The following is a 17,381-nucleotide window of genomic DNA, read 5'->3' as shown; positions in this document are numbered from 1 at the left end:
GAGACAAATGACTGAATTGATTAATGGTATGATATGATAGAATGATAAAGAGAAATCAAGGGTGTATGTACTATTTGAGTGTCTAAATATTGCGACTCTTGTATGTTAGCTTAGGGCCAACACAAATTGTATATAGATTGATAAGGTGACTCACATTAGCTTATATGGCATATAGTAAACTTGAATAGTGTAAGAAGCCATATTCTAGTTGTGAGGTCACTCGAATATCAATTCTAATTAATAATGGGAGAATTTTCATTTTTTAGAATAACCTACAATAATGATGATGTGAGACCAAACACTACTAAAAAAATATGATTTTAACATCGTCAATTTAACATTGGTTTTATGAAAACCGATGTTAACAAATGGACTTTGTTAACATCGGTATTTTAAAAACCGATCTTGTGTGTATCCCTTAACTTCATTTTTGACCAAAACTGATGTTGGTTGACGTCAATTAACAATGGTTAATAAAGAACCTAATGTTGTCAAATTTTCTAAAACACATAGTCTCTTGCCCTCTAGCTGCCTCATTCTTCTCTCAATGTCATGAACCCTAATTAGGTAAGAATCTCTCCACATTTCATGATCAGGCTCCCTTTGATACTCCTGCCACTGAATCCAAAGCCTCATAGTTTCCGCCACAGGTCCTCCCACCCTAAAGCCTCACCGCCCCTTCCTCACCCTAACCCACAACATCTTGTACTAGCAACTCGCATACAAAGCCAACGCCTCCATCTACACGTGCTTCGTTTGCCCTTTATTATGATGTAATTCTGAGTTTGAACTCAATGGGAATGAAGAAAATCTCAAGCTTCAATTAACAACCTCGATGGAGATGCAGTCACAATCTACAGAATTTAGGTTTGGACTTAATTGTAAAAACTAACTCAAGGTAAGGATTGTCGTCACTTATAATTTCACCATACTACCAGTTAGTTGATGTCACCCCTGCAAGTCGGGAGATGGACGTCTCAGTTATGAACTTTGCAGGATTAGGCATCTTTGTGAGGTTTGATAACAGCCAAATAACATGTGACCCAATAGGCCAACAACAACCCTTATTTTGAAGCCATATTAGCATTCAGGTTTAGGTCTTACTCAACTCCTAAAAGCTAGTTTGATACGTGAAAATTGCCTCCTTATACCACTAGTCTATGTGTTATTTCCTACACAATGCAATAAGCGTCAATCCACCTCCTTATACCACTAGTCTATGCATTATTTTGCAGTGTTACATAAATTAATCATCCTAGACGATCAGAAACAGCTGTAGGCATAAGCGTCATTCCACCTCCAAAAACACAGTAGGATAAAAAGATAATATAAAAAAGAAAACTTTAAGTTGAGTACCATGTCAAGCTCAATATTATTCAAAGAGAACTAGTTCTGATTTGATCAAATGAAAGACCAAGATGGTACCATCTAGAAGTTCTTCAAAGGAAAAGAAAAAAAGTCACAGCTTTCTTAAACAGTAATAAAGAGGTCCAAAGTTTCTCCGCAACATCATATAGTTTTCATGTCTTCATGTAGGTGCCAAATGAGTCAATTCAGAAATGGCACTTTGCAGAGCCTAGTTAAGGTTTAGCATATAGCATAAAGTCTCTGCATTCTTGGCAATTGCAATCCTCAAAGCCGCACTTGATGCACCCTTCACAGTAACAAGTTGAGCAGCCTTGGCAAGTTGAAGAACAAGAACAGCCCCTGCTTGCTTTCAGACTTAATCTCTCTTCATCATCATCGCATGTTATTCTGAAAAATGAAAATTTTCACATCATTAATTAGAATTGATATTTGAGCAGATCTCTCAACTAGAATAAAGCTTCTTATAGTATTCAAGTTTACTGTATGCAATATAAGCTAACGTGAGCCACATTTGCCTGGTGTGCGTAATACTTTATCAGAGGTGTCTTCCAGAGTGGAACTTTGTCTTCGTCTTCACAATGAACCCAGATGTTTGTCTTCCACCTTCCACTCCCTTCCCTTAAAGCATGTTTCTTAAATGCTTCTATTGTGACATTCACTGATTATTACAAACAAACATGTTTCCACCAACTTCAGTGTTCTCCCTCGTTTCCACCAACAAATAATGCATAGGATCGAAATTATATTTATAATAATAATTTATATTGCTAATAAAATAAAATGAAAAGAAATAGTGATTATGTCTCACATATTTTTTTTAATAAAATTAAATCTATATATCTGCTATTTATTTGTTTTTTCCAAATTACAAAATAAAACTATTATTAAACCTATTTTAAATAACAAAAATAAGGCTCTAAAAAAGATCAACAGATTCAGCAGTTCCAGTTCCATTATTTTTTTATTGTACAATTATAACAATACAAAACAAAAATACTTGCTTGAAACATTAGAGATCAATTATACTGTCGCAAAATAAAAAAAATTGAGAAATTGAAGTGGAAAACTTACCCAAGGGACACTTAGGGCAACACTCACAAGTGATGAAATATTGACCTTCGTTATTAATTTTTAGCCTCCCAACATAATCTCCATATTTTTTGTTTGTAGCGCCACAAAGAACCTCAATATAGTCCTCACCTCTCTTAAAATCTAGGATTATTTTGAGCTCATCTTCATCAAATAATATTTTACCATCATCTCCAACCCTAAATTGCTTTCTTCGTTTTGATGGCCCTGTTTATTTGATCATGAACATATTTCCAAGCCAAGAATTATGGACAAAAATTAAACTAGCTAAAATATGTTCACTCCCATAATGGTGTAAAGTTGTGAACCAGTTATGTGACAATATTATTACACAACAAAGAATGGAAAATCATCAAGTAGGCATAAAACCATGCATGCTGATATACACATGATAGTAGGGGTAGAATGGCTTAAATGTGAAATTAATTTAATCATTGTGGAGAAAATTTTTTGAAAACTACAAATTATGACAAAAAAATCTTTGAAGAAATAATGTAGTCACTAAATATTTTCAGAAAGTATCATGTGATAAAACATGTAACCTTAAAAAACTAAATTGAGGATTTTCTTTTCAAAATGTTTCTTTGACTTCTCTTCTGTTTAGGTGGATCACCTGTAATCATGAGGAAAGAATGCCCTTAATTTTATTTTTCAATCCTTCTTAAATTAAGTAAATATAAAAAAAAATTGGTGCCCTAAGTTTATGACTGCACAATGAGATGCATGCAAATTGACTGTAGGTAGTCCAGATTCTTCTTCCGCCATTTGATTTAGGGATTTTGGTATGGACTGTTTTCTTCTCAAACAGGAATTTCACAATGAGAAAAACTTTCAATGTTGTCTAATGTGCCTATAAACTATGTTGCAAAAATATAATTTATAACCATTTTTTTAATAAAAGCGGACAAATTAAAAGATATCAAATCTAAATCCCAAAATAGCCAAAGAAATAATAATTAAACACACTCTTAATTTCTTCATAGTTGAAAATATAATAAAAGAAAAGTGATGTGATGATTTCAAAGAAAATCACACTAACCTTCTGTAATATTCTTGAGTTCTTCCTCTATCTCGATTCTTAGAATTCTCTCCTCTTGAGGTGAATCGCCTGTAACGAGATCGAGAGAAAGGAAACCCTTAATTTTATTTTTCACTTCTTTCAAAATTACTTTGATAATCAATAAAATCCACTAAAATTAAATACACATCAAATTATAACTATGTTGGTAAATTAGAGAAATATCGCTTGAATGTATAGAATTCAGCTACCTTTTGAAACCATATCTAAACATAAAACACTTAAGCAAATTAATTGATTTTAGAAAAATCACACTAACCTTGAGTAATATTCTCATCTTCTTTCTTTTTCTCATTTCCTTGTCTTGTCTTCTGTTGGGGTGGATCACCTGTAGTCATATGGGGAAAGAAAATCCTTAATTTTATTTTTCAATCCTTCCAAATCTACTGAATATAAAAGAATAAAAATTGGAGCCCTAAATTCATGACTGCACAATGAGATGCATGCAAATTGACTATAGGTAGTCTAGATTATTCTTCGACCATTTGATTTAGGGATTTTGGTATGGACTGTTTTCTTCTCAAATCTGAATCCCAAAAAAGCCGAAGAAGTAATAATTAAAAACACTCTTAATTTATTCATAGTTTAAAATATAATAAAATAAATGTTCTGTGATGATCATAAAAGAAAGTATATTAATAGTCACTTATTAAATGAAATTTGGAAGTAAGTGATAAATATTTTTCTATAAAATACAAATCACATTAATTTTTATGTTTTCATAATAAATTTATATTAAAGTGTAATAAAAAATAATAAATGTTTAAAACACAATTGACCAAGTGTATTGCACACTATTTGAACGCCATCCTAGCTACATATAATGAGATGTTGATCATAATAAATATTAAAATAATTGAGAATGTATTTTGGTAAAAGATAATTAGGTGACGATCAAATACTTCTCTTAAAGCTAGATGCTGAAAATAAAAAACTAGAACCAACATTTAAATAATTATAGTAATATTATATGTATAATATTTTAAAAAAAGTTGGTAAGAGGGGGGAGGAGGTGGCCAACCCCTTTGGTTTAAATGTTGGTTCGTCTCTGATACTATAGAATGTATAATTGTTGCATTTAAGATTGATCTTTCCAATACGCTATTAAGAAATATAGACTAATTTTCTGGATTGTGTAATAACATTAGACTAAATGCCACCCAATTGAGAAATTATGTTTTGGAATCAAATGTCTACCAAGTATAATATTTCCATATTTATTACCATTGTATTTCTATATTTCTTAAGTTGTGTAATATTCAACAATAAGTTATAGTTTCAAATTGATAGGGAAATGCCACATGAGATTGAAATTTAAACATCTTTGCTACCAATAAACATATTGTAACAAAAGTTTTCATTTTGTTACAATTCAAAATATAGTTTATCAAATGTTCTTGCATATATAATCATATATTGTTGAATTATTTTTATCTTTATTTCCTTTGATCAAGTATTTGAGACGTATAACAAATCATTGAAAAATGATATATTTCTTTTAACAAATTACATACATCAATTTACAACATTTTGTAACAACAATAATTGCAGGATTAACACTAACATGTGTTATCAAACTTTTATTAATTTGAATTATTCTTTTAAAGTTTTACTTATCATATTCCAAAACAAATAATTCTAAAAAAATATTGAGCCGCTTTTTGCTGAAAACTATATTGTTTAATACAAAATCATCCTATCACTACACAACCAAACTGTTTATCCTCTGCATTGCACGGATCAAAAACTAGTATATACTGACACAACTTATTTGCTCTTTTGGAAATTCACTATTGCAACAACAAAGAGATCAAAAGTTTAATTAAGTCACAACAATATAAATGTCAAGTAATAGGTCAATTGTCATGATATTTACATGTCAACATCTAGTACTAGGTCGGAAAAATATATGAAATTTTTATTATTGACTGGTGGAGGGAGAAAAATCATACAATCATGATACTAGATGACCTAATTCACACAATTAGAACCTGTGGTACCAAAATCGCATAGGTAAATTAAATTACACTTGGACACTTTGAGATTGAAAATATAGAGCAAAGAAGAGAGGTAAGATCATCTAATTATTCTCATGTAGAAGATGACGGGTAGGAAGAGGATGAGGGAGGATGGAGGAATGAGAGGTATAGGGAGAGAATAAGTCATATATGATATGGAGGTAGGCAAAGAGAGGAAGGGATTGAGGGAGTAAAGGTGACGATCCCTAATTTTAAAGGGACTCATGTTCTGAAAGTGTATCTTGAGTGGGAGATGAAGGTTGAATCAAGTAGAATCAAGTGAGGAGTGATGTTTAGAGGATGAGAAGGCCTTTGATTAATGCTTGGCAAGACATGAAGAGAGTTTTGAGAGAGACATTTGTGCTGCCCTATTATGGGAGAGACCGCACAACAAGCTCCAAAGACTAATTCAAGGAAATAGGAGTGTGGATGAGTATTACAAAGAGATGGAAATTTCCTTGATTAGGGATCAAATTGAGAAGTCTTAAGAGGCCACCATGACAAGTTTTGATATGCTTTTCCATTGGAAAATATGTTGATGAGATATTGTTTGATGTAGTCCCTATGGAGGCTAGCAATCTCTTACGTGGAAGGCCTTGGCAGTATGATAAGGATGTTGTCCATAATGGTGTCACAAACAAATTTTCATTTGTACATAAAAGGAAAAAGGTTAGCCTCACACCTATGTCTCCAAGTGAGGTTTGTGAGGATCAAATAAAAAATGAGAGTGAAAAGAGACTAAAGTGAAACTTTTTAACATAAGAAACCAAACTAAAACATAGATAAAGAATCTTATTACACAATTTTACTATTATTACTATTTGGATCCTATGAATTATATGTCGGCTACCTTCTACCATTATATTAGATCAAAACCAAATCATTAATTTCTCTAAGTAACGAGGGATAACACTGAAGTTGATGGAAACATTTTAATTTGTAATAATCAGTGAATGTGACTCTAGAAGCATTTGAGAAGCTTGATTTCAAAGAAGGGATTGGAAGCACTACTACAATTATAAGTTTCTACGACACGATGGTTCTAAGTGGACTGCCTTAGAAAATGAGCGGGTGGCATTTTTGTAATTATTGTAATGAAAAATGCCTTTTACAACACACATTCCAAGACGGTTATTGAAAACCGCCTTAGAATGTTATGTTTAATAAAATTTAGGACGGGCTTTAGTAAAAAACCATCTTAATTCCACTGAAAAAAATTTAAACCCTAGCTAGCCTGCTGGAACTCTGTTGCACACCTCCATACTCTACCTCGACATCAAGAGAGAAGAAGAAGAAGAAAAGAAAACCCACTCGCACACACTCTTTGCACTTGCACATGCACCATTCTCACTAATCACTAGGGTTTATTCATCCATCCATGGAGCTAACTATTTTCTCTCTCTTCTTCTTCTTCACATTCCACCTTCCCTCCTGCTTCTTAGGTACCTTGTTGATTTCATTCTTTGATTCGCGATTTCTTCACAATTTTAACTATTATTTTTATTTTGTTTTTTGAGGTCTAACTCTATTGTCTTTCCTTACATTTCATGGAGAGTGAAGGGTTGTTAGTTGAGTTGAGATGGATGAAGAATGAAAAAGAAGAGTGAAGTTTAGAGATGGAAGAAGAAAAAGCAGCGGCGTACTACGACAAGGTGACTCGTAAGGGCGAGAGAGCTGCGAGGTTCAAGCAAGGTCTCGACTTTTCCTCTTCAGCACCAAATGACGATGTTGCAAAACCCTCCTCCTCCTTCCTCTCCAAATTCATCAAAGCCTCCTCCGAGTCGAAGATGGAAGCGCAACTCCAATCCATCCACGACAGGCTCAAGGAAAAGCCTTCTTTCGAGTCTAGGGTTTCGAGCAGGTATAGGGACAGTAATAGAAGTAGAAGGAGAAGCAGGAGCAGAGAAAAACGTAGGAAAAGGAGCAAAAGCGGTGATAGATACAGGGAAACATAAAGACGAAGCAGGAGTAGAGAAAGACATAAGGATAGTCAAAGAGGGAGACAGAAAATTGGGTTATTTTCCTTAATTGTTATTCTCCTTCACTGTGCTCTTTTGTTTTCCCGTATGAGCTACTTTCTTTTGGTGCCGCAAATCTAGGACCAAAGGAAAATTGGGATATTCAGTTATTTTCATTTGTACATAAAGGGAAAAAGGTTACCCTCACACCTATGTCTCCAAGTGATGTTTGTGAGGATCAAATAAAAAATGAGAGTGAAGAGAGAACAAGAGACTAAAGTGAAACTTTTTAAACACAAGAAACCAAACTAAAACATAGATACAGTATCTTAATACACAATTTAACTATTATTACTATTTGGATCCTATGGATTATATGTTGGCTACCTTATACCATTATATTAGATCAAGACCAAATCATTAATTTCTCTAAGTAATGAGGGAGAACACTGAAGTGGATGGAAACATTTTAATTTGTAATAATCGATGAATGTGACTCTACAAGCATTTGAGAAGCTTGATTTCAAAGAAGGGAGTGGAAGTACTACTAGAAATATAAGTTTCTACGACACCTCTTCTACGATGGTTCTAAGTGGACCGCCTTAGAAAATGAGCCTATGGCATTGTTCTAATTATTGTAATGAAAAATGCCTTTTACAACACACATTCTAAGACGGTTATTGAATACCACCTTAGAATGTTATGGCTAATAAAATTTAAGACAGGTTTTAGTAAAATACCATCCTCATTCCGCTGAAATAAAATTAAAACCCTAGCTAGCTTGCAGGAACTCTGTCGTGTGCCTCCATACTCTACCTCGACATCAAGAGAGAGCAAGAAATCTGATAAGAAGAAGAAGAAAAGAAAACCCACTCACACACACTCTCTGCACTTGCACATGCACCATTCTCACTAATCACTAGGGTTTATTCATCCATCCATGGAGCTAACTATTTTCTCTCTCTTCTTCTTCTTCTTGACATTCCACCTTCCCTCCAGCTTCTTAGGTACCTTGTTGATTTCATTCTTCGATTCACGAGTTTTCACAATTTTAACTGTTATTTTTATTTTATGTTTTCTGCAGTCTAACTCAATTGTCTTTCCTTACATTTCATGGAGAGTGAAGGGTTGTTATTTGTGTTGAGATGGATGAAGAATGAAAAAGAAAAGTGATGTTCAGAGATGGAAGAAGAAAAAGCAGCGGCGTACGACGACGAGCTGACCCATAAGGGCGAGAGAGCTGCGAGGTTCAAGCAAGGTCTCGGCTTTTCCTCTGCAGCACCAAATGACAACGTTGCAAAACCCTCCTCCTCCTTCCTCTCCAAATTCTTCAAAGCCTCCTCCGAGTCGAAGAAGCAATCGCAAGTCCAATCCATCCATGACAAGTTCAAGAAAAAGCCTTCTTTCGAGTCTAGTGTTTCGAGCAGGGATAGGGATAGCGATAGAAGTAGAAGACGAAGCAGGAGCAGAGAAAAACATAGTGAAGTGGAGATAGATAAGGGGAAATGTGAAGGCGAAGCAGGAGTAGAGAGAGACATAAGGATAGCGAAAGAGGGAGACAAAAAATTGGGTTAGTTTCCTTAATTGTTATTTTCCTTCACTATGCTCTTTGTTTTCCCGTAGGAGCTACTTTCTTTTGGTGCCGCAAATCTAGGACCAAAGGAAAATTGGGATATTCAATTATTTTCCTTAATTGTTATTTGTAAGTTCTTACACGGAGTATCAAGTTTTTAGGGAAGGGCATTTCAGAGTTTAAGTTTATTGGCTTTGGGTTCTCTCCTGCGGCCATAGGAAGCAGGGAGTTCGAACTAATATTAGAATGAATATGGATGTGGTTGTTTTTATCATGGCTGGGGGGGGGGGGGGATGATGCAATCCTACCCCCCAAGGGCATTGGATAGAAGACTTCAAGAAGATTGGGCCAAAGATGCAAGAGAAGGCCCTAGGGTTCTCATTAGCCTTATGGTAGATTTCGGGCCCATGGGCTAAGTATGAGCCCACTTATCTTTGTACACATTAGACTAGGATGTCATTATATTTGATCCTTGTATTTAGGGCTCCATATTGTAGGTAGGGTACCCTAGAAATATAGGATTTTTCAGCCCTTGTATTTTAGGGCACCTAGACTAGTTTTTGTATTAGGGGTAGTTTTGTAATTTCACATGCACTAAGTGAATATTTGATGTGTCTGGTTGGAAATAAATTTAATTGAATTGGTAGAAGCCCAATCCAATTAAATTTTAGAGGGGGAGGCGAGCATTTGCTTACTACACCCCATTGCCACATCATATAGTCACACTTTGTGCATGTCCTTCATGCTTTACACGCCTCATGACACGTAAGCACACTTAGTGGAGAATCTTGGAATTGATCTTGGATTAGTGGGCTGAACCATAACTAAAATTCACTAATCATACTTAGTGAAATTTTGGCTCCAAAGTTTGGCTCCACAAATTCAAGTGAAATTTGAATTGAAATTCAAATTTCCTTCCAATATTTCTGACACTTACACTATAGATAGAGGTCATGTGTGTGCATTTTTTTAAACTTTGATCATTTGAATATTAAATTCAGATTTTAGAGCTCTTTTAGAGAACAAAATTTCGTGATCTTCTCTCCCTCTCCCTTCATTCATCTCCTTCTTCCTCCAAGCTCTTATCCATTGCCTCCTATGGTGGTGAGCTTCTTCTAGACTCATCTTCTCCTTGAAGTGGCGTCTCCTCTCTCTCTTCCTTCTCCATTCCGCTGCCATTCATCTTCCAAGAAGCAAAGGAATCCATTGATGAAGAAGATCCTAGGCCTACAAGCTCCAATGGAGGTTACATCATGTTCCCTCCCTCTTGAAAATGATTTGACCTCAAATCCCGAGGTTCTTGAAACTCATTAATTCTTTCCTCAAAATCTGTAAAAAGAATAAAAACATATGTATTAGTGATGTTGGATATGTTAGAGTACAGTAAGGACTGAAAACCCCTTTCCTGGCCATCTTCCCATAAGAGAATATTGTTCCTCACCAACTCAATGAGTGGTGCTACAAGTATAGAAAAATATTGTTCCTCATCCAATAACTCATTTACTTGAGGAATAACCTCAAGCTCAAGAGGTATGGCGGTGCTAAAAGATGTTTCCCTTGATAGGAGGAGGTAGAAAGATTGTTTAAGAAGGAGTGCCCTTTTAATATCACCTTTTGTTGCAAAATCATTTTCCTTCTTAACAATCTTCTTGGAGGAATCCTTTTCCTCCTTTTCCTTCCCCTTGGCCTTTGAAGACAAGGCCTTACTATCCTTCTTTTTCTTTTGTTTTTCTAGTTTTTCTTCCTCATCCCTCTTATCTTTCATAGTTAGTTGATCTTTGGCCACTTGTGAAGGTGTTTGAGGATGCAACACAAATTTAGTGCCAAGATGGGTGAGGGTAATTTCATTAGTTAGGCCATTGTAAATGATCTTCCTACCAAATTGCCACGGCCTTCCTAAAAGAATATGTCATGCCTCCATGGGAACAATATCACAATTAACTTCATCCTTATATGTCCCAATGGAGAAAGGTACATTCACATGTTGGTTAACTATCATTTCCCCTTGTTCATTCAGCCATTGAAGTTTATAAGGTTTTGGGTGGGGAATGATAGTGAGGTTCAACTTGGAAACTAATCTTGTGCTACAACAATTGCAACAAGATCCACTATCCACAATGAGAGAACAAGTTTTATCTAAAATTTTGCATCTTGTATGAAAGATGTTCTCTCTTTGGGATTGAGATAGATCACAAGATTGACCTCCAAGGAGCCTTCTAACCATTAAGAGGTCACCTTCTTCATGGGGGTAGACTTCCTCAGTAGACTCTTCACCCCTTACTTCATCTTCACTTCCACTAGAAGAAGGGCAAGAAGTAGTCTCCTCTTGACTACTATAAATGTCTTTACCCCTCATGATTATGGTTTTCTTTGTGGGGCATTAAGAGGCAATGTGACCTCTCCCAAGACATTTGAAGCATTTAATGTTGCTAGTCCTTTCTTGGGAACTAGTCTTAGGGGTGTATTTCTCTATGGTCTTACCCTTATCTTCCTTGGGTTTTGAAGGTGCAGCCCCTAAAATTCCATGGGCTTGGTCCTTCCTTGGATAAGACTGAGAGCCATAAGATTTTGAAGAAGGCTTTCTTTTAAGTTGTTGCTCCACTCTTATACAAAGTTGGACTAGCTCATCTAGGTCCCTATATGGAAGGAGTTCAACCTTGTCCCTCACCTCCATATTAAGCCCACTAAGGAACCTAGCTATGCTTGTTCTTTCCTCCTCCCTAAGTCCAGCTCTTAAAAGGAGTAGTTCCATTTGTTGTCTATATTCTTCAACACTCATACTCCGTTGTCTAAGCCTTTGGAGCTTGTCCATAAGCTCCCTTTCATAGTAGGAGGGAATGTGCCTCTTCCTAAGGGCACTCTTAAGATCATTCCAATACTCTACTGGAGGATCCCCATGAATCCTTCGTTCCCTAACAAGGGAAGTCCACCAATAGAGGGCAAGAGTCATGACTACTATAGGAGACATGTTTTTCTCTTTTCATTTCTTTCATTATTTTTCTTCTTTCTTCCTCTCTTATTTTCTCTCTTTCATCTTGACTTATTTCTTCCACTCTTTTTTTTACCTTTTTCTTTTCTCTCTTGTTTTTCTTTCCACAATTTAAGGGATCTCAACTCATCTAATATCTTATACAAGGGGTCCTTAGGAGTAGAACCCTCACCATTAACACTAGATGAAGAATGAAGACTCATGTTGGTTCCTAAGTTATGGTTCTTTCTTGTTGGGGGTTTGAAAAAAAGGTAAAAGAAACTATGGTTGAAACTAGCCAAAATAAACACTAAAAGAGGTGTGAAAGATAAGGTAAAAACTAATTGGTAAAAGGCAAGCTATCTAGGCGGTTTGACAATGGAGGGTAAAGGAAATAAGCTATGAAAGTAAGCAAGAAATTAAAGTGCAAGAAATGCAAACTAGGCGGATCCTAAGAGTGTTTGGATGACCTCATTTAAGGTTCCCAACAAAACACTCACTATCCTAAGGGAAAATTGCCTAAAATTATTACACACAAATGGAAGTAGGGTGACCTATTGGAGGCTCCCAACTTACTTCCAATGAAAGGCCTTTTTGTTACAAAATTTGAAAGCAAAACAAATTGCCAATTACAAAATTACAAAAAAAAAAGTCCTCAATTGTGGTGGCTATTTTCTCTTTAGTGTTTCACTCAATTTGGAGTGCTTCTTAGTCCAATAGCTCTTAAGGTGGTTGGCCCCTTGCTTCTTTACTCAAATTCTTCAAGATATGGCACCAATACTCCTTTCCAATTCCCTATATGGCAACTCACAAGTAAGGAAACAAAGAGACAAGTAATAACCAAAGACAAAAAAAATGAAATGAAAGCTAAACCAATAGATTTTTAACAAGACAGATTTCCAAGGATTATTCAACAATTAAAGCAATGAAAAGCACAAAAAAAGCAAGCTAGGACTCAAAGAGAAACCTAGAATGGCTCTAAAGTAGAGTAGAAAAACTAAAAAAAAGACTCAAGAAACCTCTAGTTTTGGCACTTGTTTTCACAATAAATTTCAATTGAAATTTCAGAACTAGGATTGGTATAAAATAGGCACCAATTATAGAACAAATTTTGAGCCAAAACAACAAGCACACTTTCCTTTCACTTTTCTTTTCCTGGACACTGATTTTTCTGCCAACTTGTGCGATTTTTCTTATTTTTTCCTTTAATCCAAATCGCTTGGTTCTTTTTTTATAATTTTTTTCCAGATGTCTAGAAACTTCAATAAAAATTTCAGCTCAAAAAACATAGTGACCAATTCTCAGTAATTTATACAAGTTCGTATGTTCAAGCTGCCAGCACCAGCGATTTCAACATAGAAATCAAGAGTAGTGTTTATGTTGCTTAAGGCTTGGATAGTTACAATTTGTGTTTGCTTATTCTTAATTATCTTGAATATCACAATTCAAGAGAGCTTAAGACTTATTTTGATTCACAAATCCAGCCACAACTCAGCACCACAACTCAACTTCATCATAGACATCATGTAGGAAACTTAGAAAACAAGAAAAAGTTCAAGAACAAGACTACTTCTAGGAATTGATTTTGAACATGTTATGAACTAAATAACATGCATGAATTAGACTCAAAATTCAAAAGATAGGCTAAGAATGACAAGAATACATGAACAAATGTATCTAGAATTCAATCAACAAAATAAAATTCAACACAAACTTAGAACATAATGTGACAATTACTATGACTAAACATGACTCTAAGACAACATGGATTAAGTGATTTACACTTAGATTTTTGTGTTTTTTTTAATCAATATTTTGGAAGAACATTTAGATCTAAGGTTCAGCACAAGAATATTATGAATGAAAAATGATAGAACCTAAAATCAACACAAAACCAAGATTCTAGAGTAGATCTGCAAAATTTGAACCATAGATCTAAGATTTAATCGGTTTATTTTATTTGAATCTACTCTAAACAGCACCAAACCACAAGACAATGGAGGATATACATGGAGAATAAGATGAAGAATAAGAAATTAAAGAGAATTCACCGAACAAAAAGATAGAGGAAGCAAAAGAACATCACCTAGATGAAGATGCTCTTGATACCACATGATGTAAGCTCCATTGGAGCTTGTAGGCCTAGGATCTTCTTCATCAATGGATTCCTTTGCTTCTTGGAAGATGAATGACAGTGAAATGCAGAAGGAAGAGAGAGAGGAGATGTCACTTCAAGGAGAAGATGAGTCTAGAAGAAGCTCACCACCATAGGAGGCCATGGATAAGAGCTTGGAGGAAGAAGGAGATGAATGAAGGGAGAGGGAGAGAAGAGCACGAATTTTTATGCTCTAAAAGAGCTCTGAAATCTGAATTTAATATTCAAATGATCAAATTTTAAAAAAATGCACACACATGACCTCTATTTATAGCCTAAGTGTCACAAAAATTAGAGGGAAATTTGAATTTCAATTCAAATTTCACTTGAATTTGAAATTGAATTTGTGGAGCCAAACTTTGGAGCCAAAATTTCACTAAGTATGATTAGTGAATTTTAGTTATGGTTCAGCCCACTAATCCAAGATTCTCCACTAAGTGTGCTTAGGTGTCATGAGGCGTGTAAAGCATGAAGGACATGCACAAAGTGTGACTATATGATGTGGCAATGGGGTGTAGTAAGCAAATGCTCACCTCCCCCTCTAAAATTTAATTGGATTGGGCTTCTACCAATTCAATTAAATTTATTTCCAACCACACACATCAAATATTCACTTAGTGCATGTGAAATTACAAAACTACCCCTAATACAAAAACTAGTCTAGGTGCCTTAAAATACAAGGGCTGAAAAATCCTATATTTCTAGGGTACCCTACCTACAATATGGAGCCCTAAATACAAGGATCAAATATAATGACATCCTAGTCTAATATGTACAAAGATAAGTGGGCTCATACTTAGCCCATGGGCCCGAAATCTACCCTAAGGCTCATGAGAACCCTAGGGCCTTCTCTTGTATCTTTGGCCCAATCTTCTTGGAGTCTTCTATTCAATGCCCTTGAGGGGTAGGATTGCATCAGGGGGGGAATACACTTATTTAAGCAAGTGGAATAATCTTGTTTTTGGATGTGGTGGGTAAATTTGATGTGGAGATTATGTGTCATTGTTTTTGTTTCTGCAAAAATCATATGAAACCAAACGATATAAAAAGGGTCTCAAAGTAGCTGATGTAATTTTGAAAAAATTTCCCGACCACGGAGGTTTACTTTATTATTTTGGTGATTATTTTCTAAGTTTTTCCTTATGGCCAGGGGTCATCTTATTTCCCTTCTTAATTGTTTAAGTAAGTCATGCAAGAAATGCAATGTTAGCCCCTCCCCCCTTCCCCATTTTCTATCTATTATTTCTTATTTGCAGCATATTTTATTTCTTTGGTCAAAATTTTTATTTATGTGTCCGTTCCTGTTTTTGGATGATAAAAATTTTATAGATGAAGGGTTTCACATTAAATTGCATGGACAGTAAGTCTGAAGCATACGAACTAGTTTATCAATCTTACAATAGTTGTCTGTCAAATGATCCAGCTTTGATTTTTGTTCTAGTACAGAATGACCTTAAAAGTCATGTTTGCTAGCATGTTTATGGTCTCCTATATCGGTCAGACAGAGAATACTGGGAGGTGATCAAGTGCAATCGAAATGCACTGAGAATTGATCCCAACAATATTGAAATTCTTTGTGACCTATCACTCCTACATGTAGCATCTTAAATGCATTTGCCTTTAGTTGCTTCTCTATAATCAATAAATTTAACTTGGATGTTAGTCTTTGATTATGCTGGCATGTACTTAAGTTTGAAAATCATAATGTTAGTATGTTTAACAAGTGGAGGTTTTTTTTTTGTCTTCTATTTTCTATTTTACTGAAAATGATAACAGGATGTGCTTAAACTAGAATTATTTATCACATTAGAACTTGGGCTGGATTAAGGGGAAAGGTGAATGAAAATCTCCTTCTGGTCTCCTTCCGTTCTGAATTTTGAAGTGCACAAAGAAAGGCCATATCATGGGAGGAATTTCACCTTAGGACCTTAGAGGAAAACTCATGATAATCCATATAAGTAAGAGTGGATAACATAATCTCTTAAAAAAAGTGTGGATAACATAATGTGAAAGGTTGAGTGCATAATGTAAATTAAATTAATTTTTTACACTCACAATTTTTGTTCCATAACATTAGCAAGTATAACTATTTTGATATTATTTGTACAAGTTGAGTATCTACTGTATTATTTAATTAACTACTTTGGTGAATGATAATTGGTACTATTGAGTTTTAAGGCTTTTTAAATGTATAGGTAAAACAAACACTGCAGAAACTTAACATATTTAAGTTGACTTGTTGCAAGCAGCCTTAAACAGTGCATGCTAAACCCAGTCATGGTAGTAGAGATTATTTTTACGAGTTAAATTTACACATATATGGTCATATGTAAGTATATAGAGTGAATTGAAGGGACTTTTATATGAGAAAGTGAGATAATCATGATTAATTAAGTATCAGATCAAATCATGCAATATTAAGATTAAAGATAATGTGACATAACATTTTAAGAGATTATATAAGCATAATTATCCACGTACATGATTATATAATCTAAATTTACTTCTCTTATCTTCTTATTACAATTACTATTCTCACTTTATGTATCCCCTTGTGTGTAAAATATTTTTACACAAATATATATCAGAAATTTCAAATTTATATATATATATATATATATATATATATATATGTATGTATGTATGTATATAAGGATAAATTTGTTTAAACTTTAAAAAATAATTTTAAAATAAACGTCTCTTATATGAGCGTTTTCATACAAAATAGATAGAATTTATTTTTTAAAATATAAAGAGTTTAGACAAATATACTACAAAATAAAAAAATTACTTATTTTATTAGAATGAGCGTTTATTTCAACAAATAATTTAAAAGAAACTACTCATATATTATATTTATAAATGAATAGATTTGTTACGAGAAAACGACAAAATCTTATTATTAGAGATGTATGCGGAAAAATATTTTACACCCACTATGTACATTTTATACAGTAGAATGTTTTTTAATATATTATAAACATGTTTTAATACATAACACAAAATAATTATATCCAATTCAATAAATAATTAAGAATTTTCAGTATTTTTTAGTGACATGTTCATCATGGGTTCTTCTATACGGTATATTAAAATTATGTTATGCTTATTTTCAGGATTTATGAATTTTGGGTTGTCAGACTGTCAATATAGTAAACTGGCCACCTGACTGGA

The 17,381-nt window shown here is 34.3% G+C and overlaps 1 long non-coding RNA gene across 26 annotated transcripts in view; it reads right to left on the bottom strand.

The window, feature by feature from the left end:
* Positions 1-1,698: 1,698 nt before the first annotated feature.
* LOC114416915 overlaps positions 1,699-17,381 on the bottom strand; it is a 66,348-nt gene continuing 50,665 nt past the window's right edge. For 24 of the 26 annotated variants that reach the window (XR_003667620.1, XR_003667625.1, XR_003667639.1 and 21 more), the window contains one exon: positions 1,700-1,755. This is a non-coding gene — a long non-coding RNA (uncharacterized LOC114416915). Of the gene's footprint in view, positions 1,756-17,381 lie in introns of all 26 variants that reach the window. The other 2 variants (XR_003667622.1, XR_003667626.1) reach the window with 1 other exon arrangement.

The sequence above is a fragment of the Glycine soja genome, chromosome 6 (assembly GCF_004193775.1).
Source record: "Glycine soja cultivar W05 chromosome 6, ASM419377v2, whole genome shotgun sequence".
Lineage (NCBI taxonomy): Eukaryota > Viridiplantae > Streptophyta > Magnoliopsida > Fabales > Fabaceae > Glycine > Glycine soja.
Note: the sequence above shows the minus strand (reverse complement) of the source record. Positions and strands in the feature narration are given on the sequence as shown.